The 9,668-nt window shown below is 37.2% G+C and overlaps 1 non-coding gene across 1 annotated transcript; it reads left to right on the top strand.

Annotated features, from left to right (window-relative positions):
• Window positions 1–6,901: 6,901 nt before the first annotated feature.
• On the top strand, window positions 6,902–6,977 carry TRNAA-GGC (transfer RNA alanine (anticodon GGC)). Its single transcript has one exon. It is a non-coding gene; the product is annotated as a tRNA-Ala (tRNA).
• The last annotated feature ends 2,691 nt before the right edge of the window (window positions 6,978–9,668 follow it).

The raw sequence follows: 9,668 nt of genomic DNA, 5'->3' as shown, positions 1-9,668 counted from the left end.
AGAAATATCAGTTAGATCTGTGTTTTTGAGTAGGAAGAGGAGGGGTGGTAACCTTTTTTCAGTTCAGAGTTACTTATGGCCAACTGGTATCCTGGGAGGTCCAAGGCCTGGGTTTCTATGCTGAGTAGTATATATTTTCATTGTTTTCTGTTAGAGGAGGCTAAATTGAGGCTGCTATTTAGCTACTGTTTTAAACTGGCTGTCTCTGTGATACATATTTTAAATATGTTGCTGCCTTTGATCTGTTTAACAACCTGAGAAAGCAAGTACAATTATCTTTGTTGTCTTGCAGTCTCAGGCTCCATATACCATTCTTTTGTTAAAAGCATCCTGATTTCCTTTGGTGACTCACTGTCTCTTATTGGGTATAGCCTCAGGTTGGGTATATGCTCTAATCAAAGTACTCTGCCTAATCAAGAGACAGACATGCCACATAAGTTACACTTATTCCTTCTCTTGGATATGTATTTGAGTAGAGTAATATGAGGATAGAAAAAAAACATTGGGAGCATGTTCATTACTGCCGTGGTACCCTGCTGAGACCACCAGTTGTGTCCTGCTCTCTGCTCCTCAAGTACTGACTTAATACCTGTCATTATTTTTTTTGAGTAGTTCTTCAACCCTCCCATCAATACTTTGAAATGCATTATTACATTTCAATAAGTAAATCACTCAAGATGGAAGCAGGATCCAGGCCCAGTCTATTTTTTTTTCTAATATACTTCATTGGCCCCATTCTGTAAGGTAGAAATTGATCACCAAAATTATTTAATATACTTTCAAGTAGCATAATTGCTTTAAAAATTTGGTTATCATCTATCTCATATCATATCTGTAGTGTTTGATTTAGAAATTCTTAAATCTCAAAGCACATTGTCAACTCCATAATTACTAATGCTCTTATTTCCCAGAATGAGTTCATTCTCCCTGATTTGATCTTTTTGTACCCCTATTCCAACAGATGAAGGAGAAGGTAACAAAGAATTATTTGATACAAAACCAAATATCATTGGTAAAATGAATTGAAAAACAACAGCCTCTTACTTCAGTGAATCTATAATAGAATAATATATCATGCTATAATTCACTAGAGAGAATAATATGTGTATTTTTAATTTATCTTGTATGTAATGTTTGAATTGTGGTAAAAAAAAGAATGAATACTAAATCTTCTCCAGGAGAGTTTGGACCTTCCCTTAAGTAGTTATTAAGTGGATATGTGAGATTATGGATAGATCTATCATTTCTTTACCTCTTCACTAAATTGGTGCATACACCATGACGTTTCTTTTTCAATTTTAGGATAGTCAGAAATATAAGACTTTTCTTAAGATTCAAAAGCTGAGAAGCTCTCTGGGCTACTTAAATTAGATAGAGTTCATATTTCACAAGCCACACTATTACAGCATTTCCTTGTCTCTGGCCATGAATACCAAGGCCAAAAATCAAGGGCGAAATCTAAACTAAACAGGCATTTGAATAAGAAAATGTATTTGAGGCATGTTATTTCTATTCAGTATTTCATTTGGCAATTTAGTGAGAAAATACTTATTATTTTCTCCCTACAAATTAATACAATTATTAGTGCCTTAAGAGGCAAATTCCACAAAGAATAACAATTTTGTGGCATATTATGTACTTGTGATTGTAAATAAACATTTAAAATTATTTTTCTCTTTCTCTTTCTGAGAAATAATGTGTCATCATGTGTAGGTAACTTAAGGATGATGATCTTACTACTAATAAAACTTATAGTGTACATTTAACTTTTGCATACATTATCATATTCGGATTTTGATGTTAGTGATACAAAGAGTAGCAGAGCCAGACTTCAAGCTCACCCTGACTATGAAATCAAGATTCTTTCAACTATACCAGGGGTCCACAAGCATTTTATGTAAGAGGTCAGATAGTAAATATTTTGGACCTTGAGGCCCATATGCACTGACACAACTATTCACCTGTGTCAACGAATCAGGAAATCAGACATAGACAAAATGTTAATTACTGATCATAACTACATTCCTATGAGACTTTTATTTACAAAAAGAGGTGCAGGCTATAGTTGTCCAACTCCTGAACTACATCTTAACTGCATTTAAATCTACATTACACTAATACTCACTAATTGATTATCACATGTAAAGCATTGTATTGGGTACTTTTAATCTAAATGAAATGCCTCTGTTCTCTTGAATGACCAAGAAAAGTGAGATCTAGAAGAAAAAAAGCAGAATGGGGTAGAGTTGGGGGTGCCTCATCTGTACCAGTTACTCACCAGGCTTTCTCAGGGATCACCATTGTAACTGGAATGAATGGAAAGCCTTCAGTTTAAATCACTGCTTCTTAAATATATATTTTATGTCACATGCCCCAGTGAGATTCTAATGACAACAACATACCTTTTCTCCCTAGAAAAATACAATGAAACTTACATACCCCAAATATGGTACACAGATTCTAGGAGTTACAGACTTTAAGCCCATTCAAAGACAGTGTAGATATCAGTGGACCCTGATTTAGAGTTCTGAGTTAAAAGTTGCAGTTGTTATTGTTGCTGCTGCTGTGGTTTTTGTTCAGTTGTGGCTCTACTCAAGTAAGTAGTTTTCATGAATAAACTATTTGATGTGAATCTAATTCAATCATTTATTTCCACATTATAGAAGGTAAGGAAAGGTGAGTTAACCTTTGTTGACAAAAGTATGTCTAAACTTTCTTATATTTAAGTGATTTTTCTTCTTTTGTGTGATTATAACTAAAAATAATTATGTTCATGTACACACACCCCACATTTTATGCCTGGAAAAAATTTCCTTTGTCTTGTTGCTGACACCATCAATTATAGATAATAATAAGGATGGTGACAATGATAAAGATAATGTGGTTTTTAACTGCAGGGCCTCTTGAGTCAGACTGATTTCAAATCTCAGGTCTCTTATTCATTACACATATGAAATTGGGTAAGTGAAGAAAACACGTTGAACCTTAGTTCATAATCTGTTAAATAAGAAATGATAGTGACTATCTTTTATTTAGTGCTTATTATGTACTGGTTCTGTACTAAGCACTTTAAAATTTATCTCAAAATCATCACGACTATCTTTGAGGGGTTATCCCCATTATAAAGATGAGGAAACTAAGGCACTGAACTATAATTACAGCTCAAGGTCACAACCAATAGAACTAAATGGTCTAGAATTAAATCTCTTAATCATACTTCAATGATTCTCTGACTTTATATTTTGTTTTTGAGATTAATTAGGTAATATATGTAAGTGTCTATCACAAGTACCTGCATGAATTGAGATATGCTGCTTTCATTTAGATTTTTGTGGTCTGTGTCTATCTCAGTCTGCCCAGCAGTTCTATTCAGCAGAATCACCTGTCAGGTTACTGAGTTTCAGATTAGCTTGGAAGCTCTTAAAAGTTTTCCAGGAAACATGCATAATTTTCATCCTTTTAAAGGATAAAATAATAAGTGGCTCTTTTTAGCATAAAAGCATAATGTAAAAAGATTCAAAACAACAACAGCAAGAGGTTAAAGGAGGCATTGACCAGTTGCTCAGTGGTAGAACGTCAGCCTGGCATGTGGATGTCCTAGGTTCAATTCCCAGTCAGGGCACACAAGAAAAGTGACCGTCTGCTTCTCCACCTTTCCCCTTTCTTTTTCTCTTTTCTTCCTCTTTCTCATCCCCTCCCTCATTCATGGTTCGATTATTTCGAGTACATTGGCGCTGGGTGCTGAGGATGACTCTGTGGAGCCCCTGCCTCAGGTGCTACAAATAGCTCAGTTTAGAGCATGGTTCCAGATGGGGGTTGCCAGAAGGTTCCAGGTTAGGGTACATGCGGGAGTCTATCTCTCTGTATCCCCTCCTCTCACTTGGAAAATAAGAAAGAAAGAGAGGAAGAAAGAGATAGAGGAAGGAAGGAAGGAAGGAAGGAAGGAAGGGAGGGAGGGAGGGAGGGAGGGAGGGAGGGAGGAAGGAAGGAAGGAAGGAAGGAAGGAAGGAAGGAAGGAAGAAGGAAGGAAGGAAAGAAAGAAAGAAAGAAAGAAAGAAAGAAAGAAAGAAAGAAAGAAAGAAAGAAAGAAAGAAAGAAAGAAAGAAAGAAAGAAAGAAAGAAAGAAAATGAGAAATGAGAAGACTCCAAAGGGAAAGCCTCATTTCCAGTTACTGGAGTGATGACTCACTCACATTGGCTAGAATTATTTCTGAAGTTGGCTGATTGCCAAAAAAGAAAAAATATGACCCTGTCATGAAAAGTGTTATGCTCAACTTTTAAGGTGGGCAGAAAGCCTATGGCTAGCACCAACATTATGGGAATTTAAATAAATGAACATCTTTTCCTCTGATCATTAGTTTAAAATTATGTAAAATGGTTTTTATTTTAGTTTTGGTTCTGTTTTAAAGAAATTCTGCATTTCAAATATTAGCTTTTAGTAATACCTGACAAATAATGGCTGACATAACAAAACTTAAAAAATTAAAAACAGGCCCTGGCCGGTTGGCTCAGCGGTAGAGCGTCGGCCTAGCGTGCGGAGGACCCGGGTTCGATTCCCGGCCAGGGCACACAGGAGAAGCGCCCATTTGCTTCTCCACCCCTCCGCCGCGCTTTCCTCTCTGTCTCTCTCTTCCCCTCCCGCAGCCAAGGCTCCATTGGAGCAAAGATGGCCCGGGCGCTGGGGATGGCTCCTCGGCCTCTGCCCCAGGCTCATTGGCTCTGGTCGCAATATGGCAACGCCCAGGATGGGCAGAGCATCGCCCCCTGGTGGGCAGAGCGCCGCCCCATGGTGGGCGTGCCGGGTGGATCCCGGTCGGGCACATGCCGGAGTCTGTCTGACTGTCTCTCCCTGTTTCCAGCTTCAGAAAAATGAAAAAAAAAAAAAAAAAATTGCGGCCAGTTCATTAAATGTATAGAATAAATATCAGATTTATTTTCCTCAGTATTCCATTAGGATGCAAATCCTAAACCAATCTCATTATCTCCTAGTTGTAAGTATAAAATATTGTACTAACTGGCTTTATTTAAACCTTAACTGTGATTTAATTTCACATCTATTAATAATGTTTTCTTTCTTTGTTTTTATTGTGAGTCAGATACACAGACAGACAAGAAGGGAGAGAGATGAGAAGCATCAACTCTAAGTTGTGCACTTTAGTTCTTCATTGATTGTTTCTCATATGTGCCTTGATGAGAGTGAGGGGTGGGGAATTCTAGATGAATCCGCCACCTTTTACTCAAGCCAGTGACCTTAAGCTCAAGCCAGCCACCTTGGTCTTCAAGACAGCAATCTTTGAGCTCAAGCCAGCAACCATGGGGTCATGTCTCTGATCCCATGTTCAAGCCAGCAAGCCTGCACTCAACCTAGTGAGCCTATGCTCAAGCTGGTGACCTCAGGGTTTTGAACCTGGGTCCTCAGTGTCCCAGGTTGACACTCTATCCACTGTGCTACCACTTGGTCAGGCTAATGATGTTTTCTTTAAAATATATAATAAAAGAAGAAAGTCAGATTCTTCCATAAGGCTCTGACATAAGGAAAAATGTTTAAGTAGATTATAAAGAAGTATATTGCTCAAAAATGAAAAAATTACATATTGCCCAAAAAATTTCTTGAGAAATGCTTTTAAGCCACATTGGGCTGAATGAGAGAGTTAACTCCCATCCATGCTTCAGGCCTCAGCCTATATACATCAGTTTATTTCCTCCAATTTCAATTACATTGGTAAACTTTACCATCCTGTATTTGTTTTTTACAAATTTATCTCAATTTGTAACCTTGTATTTATTGGAATAATTATGTGTTTAATATCTTTTTCTTTTTTTGGACCAAGAGCTGGTAAACAATGAGCCATGTGCCAAGTTGTTTTTTGTATGACCTGTAAAAAATAATAATCTTTACATAAATAAATGGTTGAAAAAATCAAAAGAAAGAATAAAATTTTGTGATACATGAAAATTATGTAAAATTAAAATTTCAGAGGTTACTAATAAGATTTTATTATACATAGCTACACACATTTATTTCCGTGTTGTCTATGACTGCCCTAGTGTTGCCTTAGAGAATTGAATACCTGCAACAGAAACTGTTAGAGCTACAAAAGTGAAAATATTTACGATCTGGCTCTTTAAGAAAAAGTTTGTTAACCTCTATTCTAGACATTAAATTTCATGAGGATATGAATCTGTCTTGTGTAACACTATATCCTCATATCCTAACAAAGTACTTTTCAAAACTGCTCAATGAATTTAAGTTAATGAATTAATAAATTATGACTAAAAAAATAGATATCATGAATTCTTAGTTTTGAGTTACTACCAAAATTAATTTTGAAGATTCTCTTTTCAGATGAAATTTTAAGGTTTCTTGTCTTTCAACAGGGCAAGAAGGCCAGGAGGCTCTTTTCTTTAGGAGGTGATAATTAGAAAGAGAAAACAACTTCTGAGTCATAGCCATCATAGTTACATCCATGGCAATGCCTCTTACCACATGAAGTAATGGCACTAATTTCACAATTAGTGAATACCTGTAAGAATACCTGAAACTGTCACCATTCTTGCTTCCTGAATGAGTTTCCAAATCAAATTCAAAAGAAGTTTGTGTGGTGGTGAAGAAAGACGTGTGTATAAAGTGTTTAGGAAATTTTATGGAATGTGTATGTTTGATTCAGGGCTCCAGTGTTACCTAAATTTGTGATAATGGGGATGGATATAAGTAATTTCAATAATCATGTTTAGAAGAATAAGTTCTTTGAATCTCTTGAAGTGAGACACAGTTATAAAGTGAATGAATGTTTAATTGTGATAAGACAATAAGAATGATATTCTTTCAGCAGTCTATGATTCTACTTGCCTTGGTCTGAGCTTTGTTCTTATTTATTATTCAGTCAAGAATAGTTTTCCCGCCCTGGCTGGTTGGCTCAGTGGTAGAGCGTCGGCCTGGCATGCGGAAGTCCCGGGTTCGATTCCCGGCCAGGGCACACAGGAGAGGCGCCCATCTGCTTCTTCACCCCTCCCCCTCTCCTTCCTCTCTGTCTCTCTCTTCCCCTCCCGCAGCCGAGGCTCCATTGGAGCAAACGATGGCCCGGGTGCTTGGGATGGCTCCTTGGCCTCTGCCCCAGGCGTGAGAGTGGCTCTGGTCGCGACAGAGCGATGCCCCAGATGGGCAGAGCATGGGCGTGCCGGGTGAATCCCGGTTGGGCACATGCGGGAGTCTGTCTGACTGCCTCCCCGTTTCCAGCTTCAGAAAAATACAAAAAAAAAAAAAAAAGTTTTTCCAAGAACATTGGCCATTATTTTGTTGTAGTTGACAAAGTAGAAAATGATTCGTCCTTCTAAAACTGAACTCCTCCTTTACATTTTAACTCTATCCATATCTTTAGCTTTTTTGCAAAAATAAATGTTAGATTTTTCTATACCTCAGAAAACTTGGGGGAAAAACTTTTATTACATGACCTAATTTTTTGGAGGAATCATATTTGCTAATTTAAGTAACTTAAAGTTATACAATTTTTTTTCTAAGAACATATTAATTAGACTCATTTTAAATATACATATATAAATTAATTAGTTAAAAATGTTATTTAATCCATCTCACATGTCAGGTGTTTCTGTAGAGAAGTTCATAGAACATTTACAGCTCTTTTTAAGTAATTTATTAGCCTATTTACCCAACCAATAAGACAAAAAAATATATTTATAAATGGGATCTTATGTAAGATAATATGGATGTTTCAATGACAACTTAAATTTAAACTATTTGCATAGCGGTAGCTAAACAATATAGGTTCTCATTCTGAAATATTTTTAAGATTAATAGAGCACAAAGCAAAAGGCATCCTTCATGTTGTGAATTAAGTAAAATACACTTTGGTAACATGAGTACAATCTATGAGCCTGGCAAATTGGGTTTCACTTGTCTTTATGAAAGATGAACTGTGTTTTAGAGAGGATAAGCAACTTGCCCAAGATCACAGGCAATTAGAGAGTCAAACTAGAGTCAAACACATGACTTTCTGTTGTTAAAACTACTCTATCACTGTATCATTCTGACTCTAGTTAATATTGTTTATCTGAAATTGACTGTAAGAAAATTATCTTTTTTGGTTGTATTTAAATAGATATTAAGAAATATTTGACAAATATTACCTGAAATTGGTATATATATTTATATATGTGTGTATATACATACATATATGTATAAATTCACATGACGGATAAATTTTGGAATAAAGTTTGAAAGTATAGATAGGAGCACAAGTTTAAACAAAAGTAAAGTGAGTTTATTTCAAGCCATGCCACTTAATTTATCAATGATAATAATCTAAAAAAAAGGCAAAGACATGCCAGATTAAAATTTTAGAGAAGATAGAAATTTAGAGTAAACCTGACAATTGAGGTTGCTTTTTCAAGTAGTATTTATTAGTAAAGAAGGTCAGCTGAAAATTAAGCACAAATTTTTTATTCTTATTTTTATGGTGTTTTATTTTTGTTTTTTGTATTTTTTTCTATTATTTTTTCTTCTTGTGATAATTTTTAAAATTGTTATTGTACTTTTTATTTTAATTTTTTATTTTTAGTTTTTTTGTTAAGTTCTTAACAATACCACTCTCAAATGCCATCAAAGAAGAAGAAGTCAAATACTATGGCTACACAAGACTGAGACGTAGTTCAGAAAGAAAATTAAAAATCTTCAGATAAAAAACACAATCACATGGAAACCTTGGAGTTAAATAATAGAGAAATCAAAATTAAAGTTTTGGGCCCTGGCCGGTTGGCTCAGTGGTAGAGTGTCGGCCTAGCGTGCGGAGGACCCGGGTTCAATTCCCGGCCAGGGCACACTGGAGAAGCGCCCATTTGCTTCTCCACCCCTCCGCTGCGCTTTCCTCTCTGTCTCTCTCTTCCCCTCCCGCAGCCAAGGCTCCATTGGAGCAAAGATGGCCCGGGCGCTGGGGATGGCTCTGTGGCCTCTGCCTCAGGCGCTAGAGTGGCTCTGGTCGCAATATGGCGACGCCCAGGATGGGCAGAGCATCGCCCCCTGGTGGGCAGAGCGTCGCCCCCTGGTGGGCGTGCCGGGTGGATCCCGGTTGGGCGCATGCGGGAGTCTGTCTGACTGTCTCTCCCCGTTTCCAGCTTCATAAAAATGAAAAAAAAAAAAAAAAAAAATGAAAATAAAAATTAAAAAAAAAAAAAATTAAAGTTTTGAAAATACTCAATGAGATGCAAGAAAACAATAATAGGCAATTTAATGATCTCAGGAGACAAATTAATGAACAAAACAAACACCTCACCAATGAGACTGAAACTTAAGCACAGAGATAAAGAACTCAATACAGCCTGACCAGGTGGTGGTGCAGTGGATAGAGCATTGGACTGGGATGCGGAAGGACCCAGGTTCGAGACCCCGAGGTCACCAGCTTGAGCGCGGGCTCATCTGGCTTGAGCAAAGAGCTCACCAGCTTGGACCCAAGGTCGCTGGCTCCAGCAGGGGGATACTCGGTCTGCTGAAGGCCCACGGTCAAGGCATATGTGAGAAAGCAATCAATGAACAACTAAGAAGTCGCAACACGCAATGAGAAACTGATGATTGATGCTTGTCATCTCTCTCCGTTCCTGTCTGTCTGTCCCTGTCGATCTCTGTCTCTGTAAAAAAAAAAAACAAATAAAAACTC

This window comes from Saccopteryx leptura, chromosome 3 (genome assembly GCF_036850995.1).
Source record: "Saccopteryx leptura isolate mSacLep1 chromosome 3, mSacLep1_pri_phased_curated, whole genome shotgun sequence".
NCBI classification, from domain to species: Eukaryota; Metazoa; Chordata; class Mammalia; order Chiroptera; family Emballonuridae; genus Saccopteryx; species Saccopteryx leptura.
This window is presented reverse-complemented; position numbering and strand designations above follow the sequence as displayed.